The sequence below is a fragment of the Physcomitrium patens genome, chromosome 20 (assembly GCF_059467195.1).
Source record: "Physcomitrium patens ecotype Gransden chromosome 20, ASM5946719v1, whole genome shotgun sequence".
NCBI classification, from domain to species: domain Eukaryota; kingdom Viridiplantae; phylum Streptophyta; class Bryopsida; order Funariales; family Funariaceae; genus Physcomitrium; species Physcomitrium patens.
The window spans coordinates 6455373-6465579 of record NC_143429.1 but is presented as its reverse complement, the minus strand read 5'-3'; the positions used below and the strand labels follow the sequence as shown (position 1 = coordinate 6465579).

The 10207-nt window shown below is 34.8% G+C and overlaps 4 non-coding genes across 4 annotated transcripts; 2 read left to right on the top strand and 2 right to left on the bottom strand.

Moving 5' to 3' along the window:
* Positions 1-405: 405 nt before the first annotated feature.
* TRNAY-GUA (transfer RNA tyrosine (anticodon GUA)) lies at positions 406-489 on the bottom strand. Its single transcript is given in 2 exon segments — positions 406-441; positions 453-489. It is a non-coding gene; the product is annotated as a tRNA-Tyr (tRNA).
* Positions 490-1204: 715 nt separating this feature from the next.
* Positions 1205-1285, bottom strand: TRNAL-AAG (transfer RNA leucine (anticodon AAG)). Its single transcript has one exon. It is a non-coding gene; the product is annotated as a tRNA-Leu (tRNA).
* A 4417-nt stretch (positions 1286-5702) lies between these two features.
* Positions 5703-5783, top strand: TRNAL-AAG (transfer RNA leucine (anticodon AAG)). Its single transcript has one exon. It is a non-coding gene; the product is annotated as a tRNA-Leu (tRNA).
* A 715-nt stretch (positions 5784-6498) lies between these two features.
* TRNAY-GUA (transfer RNA tyrosine (anticodon GUA)) lies at positions 6499-6582 on the top strand. The gene is given in 2 exon segments: positions 6499-6535; positions 6547-6582. It is a non-coding gene; the product is annotated as a tRNA-Tyr (tRNA).
* Positions 6583-10207: the final 3625 nt, after the last annotated feature.

The window sequence follows — 10207 nt, the reverse complement described above, 5'->3', positions numbered from 1 at the left end:
TGGTAATTTGCCTAAATGGTAGGAAGGTGAAGAGAGAATCATGCGATTTAGTGCAAGTCCCTGATGAGAGGTGTATGGAGGGGTGCATCCCCCCCACCCCCTCCCAGGAAAGTGGATTGCCTGGGGCATGGAGGTGGGATGAGGCGATAATGTGTGATGGTGAAGGACATCGGACGTGTTTGAAGATGCAGAACGGGGCGCCCAGACTGCAGATTCGGCAGGTTTGGATGTGAGCGTGGACAGAGAGGTGGCAGGGGCGCAGGAGTAGGACACGGAGGGAGCGGTGAAGCTGCACAATGAGGTGGGCAGCGGCTGGACCACGTTGGCGTGTGGCGAGCAGCAGAAAAGGAAAAGGGGAGGTGAGGAGGCGAATCGAAAAACGGATCGTGTGTTTCAAAAGTGATTTCCGACCAACCGGATTCGAACCAGTGACCTAAGGATACCTGCGAACTCTACAGTCCTCCGCTCTACCAACTGAGCTATGGTCGGACCACCGGCAGGTGCCCATCGCACCACTCCCGCTCGCTCCTTTCACTGCTGCACTCGTCAACCATTTTACCCTCGTACCCACGCCGTGACGACCCCTCAGGCGTCCCACAAAATATGCCACACCGTAAGATCGTTCTTGCAGCATTTCATACACAGAGGGAATACTCGAAGTCAGCCACGACAACATAGCCCCAGGTGGTCAACGCAGTCAACACGAAGAGATCTCTGCGTGCCCGAGCATGGTGAGAACATCTACGATCCGAGTGCCACACTCCAGGATGAAGTCAGTCCCGAGGCAACGCAGAAGATGCTTCGATTCTGGCGACAGAATTGGAAGTGCAGGCACGCCTCCCCGATCAATCGCTCTGACCGCCGCGACACATACACAACCCGGTTTGACATCCAGTCCTGCCTAATCTGGGCGAGATTAGCTTCTGCGTGATGATGCCCGGCTACCCCTGCCCCTGCAAAACGTCGGAACGATGCGCAGTGCAGTTGTGATGATATAAGCTCCTGCTGCTGCTGCGGCGAGGGAGACATGGCAGAGTGGTCGGGTGTTGCATTGGTGTCCATGCATTGGTCGGGCAGAGTAGATCGGGTAGAGGTGGGAGATGTGGATGCAGGGAGAGGGGGAGTCCGCGGAGGAGGAAGGCAAGAGGGCAAAAGTCGTGGTTGAGGGGCTTCTCCGGTGAGGGAGACCAGCGTCCATCGTAGCTGTTCACAGTGGGATTCGAACCCACGCCCTTTCGGACCAGAACCTTAATCTGGCGCCTTAGACCAACTCGGCCATATGAACACAGGCACCGCTGTGCCAACCGACTCTCTCCCGCCGCTTCTGACCACGCTCATCTTTCACCCACTGCGCACTCCTCATTTATCGAACATCACCCACCCTTCACCCTAAACCACACACATGTTCATGCTCGTCACACACTCTTTAGTTCTTTCACCCACAAACCTCATGGATCCACATAAGGAGCACCTACCACACTTGCTTGTACATGCTTGCCATCAATTGTCTTACTCTTCCCTTCTTTTACATCTTATTTTGCAAACATTATTCTTACCATCCCCAATCTTTGCCATGCTCATGATTCTCATTATTTTTTTCATTTTCTCAACATTACAATTTCATGCATTGGCACAATAAAAACATTCATTTTAATGCAACAATAACAATGCAACATATGTCATACGTGCACACATTTCTCAAGTACATAGAAGTTGATAGAATTAAATTAGGTCAATCATGAATTCTTTTATAATAACAAAAATTGAGCATTTGGAATGCTAATTAAATATATAAGTTCACCATGTAGCTACAAAAACTTCTCCAAGAAGCTATATACCTTTAAAGATTTACCGTAGAACTATCTTATTATTCAAACTCTTTGAATCTAGGTCTTGTTGGTCTTATGAAGCTTCTACATTATCTTTTCATTAATTGATGTGTGTGTGGAGATATCACTATAGCTCTCTTCAACCTCAAAGTTATTTTTTTTGTTATTTGATAGTTTGAATCATTTTATATTATTATACCATGATATATTATAATAAATCAAATTTTAAAAATATATAATTATATATAAAATTTCATTAAATATTAATCAAGAAATATGAAAAGAAATATAAAATGACTTATTAGTAAAGATGAGAAAAGTTTAAGTAATTCATTCTACAAAATAATATGGGACTTGATTGAAATAAAAGTTTTGACAACAACAAACTATGATATAGAGCTTTTGATTTTCAAAAGTGATGAAAATTGTATTTTTATTTGTAATTTAATACAAGAAGAAAAGAATAAGGAATACATGGTTTTCTGGCAAATAAATTACATAAGAATTTATAATAGAGCTCCAAGTTTATAAGAGCGACAACATTTTTTAATTCGTACAAATTACAATGAATGATGCACAAAATCTTATGTACATGGTTTTTCTATTATAAAATTAAAAATTGATTTCTTGTATATATAATGACATACAATACTAATGGTAATTTGAACTCTCTTGTGGAGTTGTATTTGAGAGAATGTGGATCCTTGAAGGCACTTCTAGAGAGCATGGGTAATTTGAATTCTCTTGTGGAGTTGGATTTGGAAGAATGTGGATTCTTGAAGGCACTTTCAAAGAGCATGGGCAATTTGAACTCTCTTGTGGAGTTGTATTTGGGAGAATGTGGATCCTGGAAGGCACTCCCAGAGAGCCTGGGCAATTTTGAATTCTTTTGATTTGTAAATCCTTTGAGGCACTTCCAGAGAGCATTGGCAATTTGAAGAATCTTAAAGTTTTCAAATAAATCAAGTAATAGTGTATTTTGAAATCATTTGAAGGCATGAGATTAGGATGTAGTTATTTATTAAATTTTTGAAGACTCAAGTGTGGATTTTTCTAACAATTTTAAGACAAATTGTAGAAAATTTCATGGTTTCATATAGTTGAATTTTTTTTTTCAAATTTTGTTGTTGGAGTAAACAAGTTCACTTTATTTTTGCTTTTCAGCAACAATCATATCCTTATTCAATGTGATTTTTCACTTTTTAATATTCTCTTATCATCTCTTAAATATTATGATTATTATTTTATAAATTTGATCTTAAATGATTTGATCAAGTATAATTTTTTATGTCGAAATATCATATAATTTCTTTAGAACAAACAACTATATTTCTCAGAATGATAATTTTATTTTATGAATCCAATCTAATTTTAAATGTATTTTGATAGCATTGAATATTATAATACTAGAAATCTAAAAGAAGATTCATAAAGGACAATCTTTTGAAAAGATAGTCATTGTCATGGATGTATTTTACAAAGAATAGAAGAAGAAGCTAAACATAGAGAGTACTATGAGAAAGTTAATATAAACTTGATGAGTACAAGAATAATACCAAGAGATATGAGCTAGAGTTCTAAGAGATGTATTGTTGAGACTAAAGAGCTCTTCAGGCTCAACTTCCATTTATACTACTAAATAAGAAGCTTCTGAAGAAACTTCATTTAGCTAGGAAGATTCTAAGAGGTTTTGAAGACTTCCACAAAGCACGTCCTTCATAATTACTTGATTTTTTATTACATTTATTCAATTTTGAGAGGATTTTTATAGCTAAATGTGAATAATTTTTTTTTAAATTTAATTTATTTCCAAAATAACATATTGGTTAAGATTATGAAATGATGATGCAAAAATAAAGTCTCTTATAATATGGTGGTTAAAAAGTCAAGATGGATTTCTGTTAGCTTGAATATAGGTTTTTTTAGCTATTTTCATTGATTCACTAGCCATTAGTATATTAATTAATTCAAGTGATTTTGATTTGATGACACAAATTATGTTAGATTTTCTTGTATATTTTATTGTTTGGTTTTAATGATATATGTAGTTAGAGTGAATATATGTTAAATTTTTTACTATAAGAACTTGATAATTCATGTATAATAATAAAAAAAAATTATTATTTTTATTATATTTGGTTGTTTTGGCTATTATGAAAGAATTTTAATATATATTTTTTTATTAGAAAAAATCTCGAGTTATTTTTATATTATTTGATGATATTGGATTTTAAAATCAAATATTTTATTAGCATTAATTATCTTAAATTAAACATCACTTTATTTTAAAATATTATTTGTTGTTTGAATTTTGTGAATAAATAGAACCAATGAAATATGAAAAAAATATTAAAGATGCTTGTACATTGTTTTTAGAATGAATTCAATTTAAAAAATCATTTCATTAGTTTTGGCTTCATTATTATTCATTCTATACTTTAATAGGTTGGATTCATGTACATTTCTTATTACATTTAATAAAGAGTATTTTGTATATATTGTACATTTCTTATAAAAATACATATAACACCAAAAGATATAAGAAGACTCCACATTGATGTCCAAGACTTGTGGTATGGATAGTGATGGATTTAGGGTTTAGGATTTAGGGGTTACAAGTGTCCTAGAGATTTAGGGTTTAGGATTTAGGATTAAATTTAGGATTTAGGTTTAATTATATTAAATTAAAATGAATTAAGTTAAACAACTAAAGGCCAAAAAAATAGTATATAATAATTTATTATGAAATATTTCAAAATCACAAGTATCAAATATAAGTAATTAAGAGTAACCTAAGTATAAAACTAAGACAAAATTCAAAAAACTATTTTATTTATTTTCATTGCTGTTAATTTTTTGAATCATAGTCTTCTTTGGAAAACTTATGCAACATGTTGTCTCTACCATATTTCATCCTATTTTAGCATTCTATATTTTATTAAATTAAATTCTAGATGAAATGGCCATAAACTATAGTTGGTGTAGAATCTTCTTAATACGAATTAGGCCTATAAACCATTAATTATGGCAAAAGAAATGACACTGAGTTAGTATTGCAAAGCCACATCAAATATAAAGTAGCAAAATTTGATAATATTCAAAAGTGATCACCAAATTTTGATCAAACATGCAACACAGTTTGGTTGAAATTCAAACTATCAAATAACAAAAAAAATAACTTTGAGGTTGAAGAGAGCTATAGTGATATCTCCACACACACATCAATTAATGAAAAGATAATGTAGAAGCTTCATAAGACCAACAAGACCTAGATTCAAAGAGTTTGAATAATAAGATAGTTCTACGGTAAATCTTTAAAGGTATATAGCTTCTTGGAGAAGTTTTTGTAGCTACATGGTGAACTTATATATTTAATTAGCATTCCAAATGCTCAATTTTTGTTATTATAAAAGAATTCATGATTGACCTAATTTAATTCTATCAACTTCTATGTACTTGAGAAATGTGTGCACGTATGACATATGTTGCATTGTTATTGTTGCATTAAAATGAATGTTTTTATTGTGCCAATGCATGAAATTGTAATGTTGAGAAAATGAAAAAAATAATGAGAATCATGAGCATGGCAAAGATTGGGGATGGTAAGAATAATGTTTGCAAAATAAGATGTAAAAGAAGGGAAGAGTAAGACAATTGATGGCAAGCATGTACAAGCAAGTGTGGTAGGTGCTCCTTATGTGGATCCATGAGGTTTGTGGGTGAAAGAACTAAAGAGTGTGTGACGAGCATGAACATGTGTGTGGTTTAGGGTGAAGGGTGGGTGATGTTCGATAAATGAGGAGTGCGCAGTGGGTGAAAGATGAGCGTGGTCAGAAGCGGCGGGAGAGAGTCGGTTGGCACAGCGGTGCCTGTGTTCATATGGCCGAGTTGGTCTAAGGCGCCAGATTAAGGTTCTGGTCCGAAAGGGCGTGGGTTCGAATCCCACTGTGAACAGCTACGATGGACGCTGGTCTCCCTCACCGGAGAAGCCCCTCAACCACGACTTTTGCCCTCTTGCCTTCCTCCTCCGCGGACTCCCCCTCTCCCTGCATCCACATCTCCCACCTCTACCCGATCTACTCTGCCCGACCAATGCATGGACACCAATGCAACACCCGACCACTCTGCCATGTCTCCCTCGCCGCAGCAGCAGCAGGAGCTTATATCATCACAACTGCACTGCGCATCGTTCCGACGTTTTGCAGGGGCAGGGGTAGCCGGGCATCATCACGCAGAAGCTAATCTCGCCCAGATTAGGCAGGACTGGATGTCAAACCGGGTTGTGTATGTGTCGCGGCGGTCAGAGCGATTGATCGGGGAGGCGTGCCTGCACTTCCAATTCTGTCGCCAGAATCGAAGCATCTTCTGCGTTGCCTCGGGACTGACTTCATCCTGGAGTGTGGCACTCGGATCGTAGATGTTCTCACCATGCTCGGGCACGCAGAGATCTCTTCGTGTTGACTGCGTTGACCACCTGGGGCTATGTTGTCGTGGCTGACTTCGAGTATTCCCTCTGTGTATGAAATGCTGCAAGAACGATCTTACGGTGTGGCATATTTTGTGGGACGCCTGAGGGGTCGTCACGGCGTGGGTACGAGGGTAAAATGGTTGACGAGTGCAGCAGTGAAAGGAGCGAGCGGGAGTGGTGCGATGGGCACCTGCCGGTGGTCCGACCATAGCTCAGTTGGTAGAGCGGAGGACTGTAGAGTTCGCAGGTATCCTTAGGTCACTGGTTCGAATCCGGTTGGTCGGAAATCACTTTTGAAACACACGATCCGTTTTTCGATTCGCCTCCTCACCTCCCCTTTTCCTTTTCTGCTGCTCGCCACACGCCAACGTGGTCCAGCCGCTGCCCACCTCATTGTGCAGCTTCACCGCTCCCTCCGTGTCCTACTCCTGCGCCCCTGCCACCTCTCTGTCCACGCTCACATCCAAACCTGCCGAATCTGCAGTCTGGGCGCCCCGTTCTGCATCTTCAAACACGTCCGATGTCCTTCACCATCACACATTATCGCCTCATCCCACCTCCATGCCCCAGGCAATCCACTTTCCTGGGAGGGGGTGGGGGGGATGCACCCCTCCATACACCTCTCATCAGGGACTTGCACTAAATCGCATGATTCTCTCTTCACCTTCCTACCATTTAGGCAAATTACCAGGCTTGCGCCAATTGGAATCCATACCATAAACCATAAACATACCATAAACCAACATCAACTTTCCATTCATGCGCACCCTAGTGCACACATTGGAATCAAGGTTTTCAATATCATGTAAATGTATCCATTCAAAACATTCAATTATACTAAGCTCTTATTGTACACATTTACTTTCTGCTATTCCATGAATGCTTTTGTTCAGAGCAACTTGGTTGCATTCATTGACAACCCTCTCAATCATTTCAAAGCCTACACATGCAACCACCTTCATGCGGTTCTTGATTCCACCAATTGAGATCATCCACCCTTGGGAGTTGCTACATTCTTAAAACCACTTGCACCATAATCATGAGACTTCTAGCCATTTAATGCACTATCAAGACATGACCATTGCCCCTTCCACTTGTACCTCATTCTTTTTAACCTTCCTACAAGCCAATTATTAAGGACTTGATAGTAAATTCTACAAAAGCAACATTATTCATGATGGATAGCATGTCGAGTGGATAGGAAATGTGTTCTAATCTTGTATTTAGAGGATTGAACTTATACAAATCAATGCAAGGATCATCATTTATATCCGTGTTTACTATTAATTTTTACATATTTACATTGCTTATGTAGTGTGCAAGCAATTTGATGACTGTATGCAATTCTTTCTTTGAAATTTTCTTTTTGGCATTGCAATAAAAAAACTTAAAGGAGTTATATAGTATTTGCACTAATTAAGGAGAAAGATTAAGAATAGCATAGGAGATATAGGCATCAATTTTTTAAAGCTTATTATAGCTAATATTACTTGCCTCCATGAAAAGATTCATGTACTTATAGTCTATTTGTGAAGAAAGTTTTCTTTATCAACGCAAGTTATGAAAATTATTGTATATGAAAGTAGAAGCTTGCCAAAAATAGTTACAAATAATTATGCCTAAAATAGCTATCAAGCCACAAAATGGAATACTATGCTAGTGAGATTGGAGGGTCATTTTAAAAACATTGACTCAAAATTAGAGACAAAATAACGCTTCCAATGAAATCTATCAAATTTGCATTCTTATTGATATATTCTAATTACTTCTATATAATGTTGTTGTGTAAATCAATGTACCTAAGCACTTACTTTATATCTCAAGCATATATATACATATATATATGTATATGTATATACATATATAATATTTCATCAAAAACAATCTTATTTGGCAATGTAGGCATTGCTAAGGTCTTCCTAGCTATAAGTATTGTTTTAAATTATAATTGCAAGTAGGATTTTTTGGTCTTCTAATATAAATACCAGACTTATCCAAGCATCCGCATCAAAGAGAGATCCATTCATTTCAGTAGATCTATAGAAGCTGCAAAGATCATACAATATGATACAACTTTGGCTTCTTTGTTGTTCATGTAGAAAATTGAATTTGGGTGGCCAATGGAATTTGGTAGGAACTTGCAATTGTGGAAAATGTGTAATTGATAAATATTGGAAGTAGCTTTAGAGAATACACATGTTAGTTAGTTTATTCCAAGTACACATAAATACAATATTATGTATTAATATGACTATATGGTGAAAAATTAAAATATGGAAGTTATTACTGAAAAACCTGATAAAAAGATATAATGAAAAAATAAGGATAAAATATAGGAAGGTAATAAAAACTTTAGTCTTAATGCTGCTTTATTTTAAAAGAGATTTTATTTACTTTTTAGGGCCTTAAATGAACCAAATCAAAATATATAAGATAAATAAGTGATATCAGCACGTTTAAAAAAAAAATTAAGAATAGGTTTTAGCAAAAATTGCCTAAAAATATAAAGAGTGGATACCTAAAGAGGACCAATTATAATCTAAGGTCGAAATTAGACCCTGAAGTACAAAACTACACACCTACAATAATTTTGAGATTCTTTGATTAATCAAAGAGTGGAATTTGAGAACAAAGAAGTTCTTTGAGTGATGGCTTCAAGTGATTTGAGTGTATATCAACTTTATAAAGGCTTTGCAAAATTAGGGTTATTTTCAAGTGACTTTGGATTTTGAGAAATTCAAAGAGCTTGTACTTTGAAAAATTGTACAAAATTTATAAGTGATCTACATGTGATTTTTTTTGATTAAATAATAATTATTATGTTTAATCTTTAGTATAAGTTTGAGCTTAATGTAATGATTTATTCAAAGTTTATTGAAGCCTAAATATATTAAGCTCTTGGAAAATTGGATTTAAAAGACCACTCTAAGATATCCATCAATTTGTTAGTTAGATTGAAATAAACTTTTGCATATGAGTAGTAAACTTGACATCTAATAATCATGCAAAGTTTGAGACCTATCAAATAGTTAAATTAAGATATTTTGGCTTTGAAATATTGGCATCAAGGTTGAAGAAGGAGGCTAGCTAATACCTGAGTAAATTTTAGGAATTATCTTCTATTTGATATGTTTGATTTTCTTCAAATATTTTTGTGCTTGTTGCCAACTTAGTTATTAAAAAGTGTTCACATTTATAATTAAAATCAACAATTAAATCATTAATTATTGAGATTTCAATCTATTATAGGATTAATTAAGAATTTATTTAAGATTTAAGATTTGATTAAAAATTGATTAGTATTGGTTTAGGATTTAGGATTTGATTAGGATTGATTTAGGATTTAAGATTTAATTAAGATTGGTTCAAGATTTATGATTCAATTTGGATTTATTTAGGATTTGTTTAGAATTTGATTAAGATTTAATTTAGAATTTTATTAGAATTTAATTATGATTTAATTAAGATTTAGTTGAGATATCATTAGGATTTTATTAAGATTTGATTAAAGATTTTTTTAGGATTTATTATAATTTCATTAAGATTTGATTTAGGATTTGGCTAAGATTCATTAAGATTTTATTAGAAAAGGTCTAAGGTTTAAAATTTGATTAGAAATTAATTGAGATTTGATTAGGATTTACTTAGAATTTATTTAAATTTTGTATTTTAAGTATTTCTTTAGGAGTTTTTTATTTTTGTTATTTTTAAAATATTATTATTATTTCTTTAAGGTTTTATTTTTATATTTATTTAGTATTTTTTATTATTTTTTAAAATTAATTATTACTTTTTTATATTTTTTTTTGTTACTTATTTTAAATTTCTTTTGAATTGGTTAAAATTTTATTAAGGTTATTAAAGATTATTTAAGATTTATTTAAGACTCAATTAGATTTAGTAGGATTTT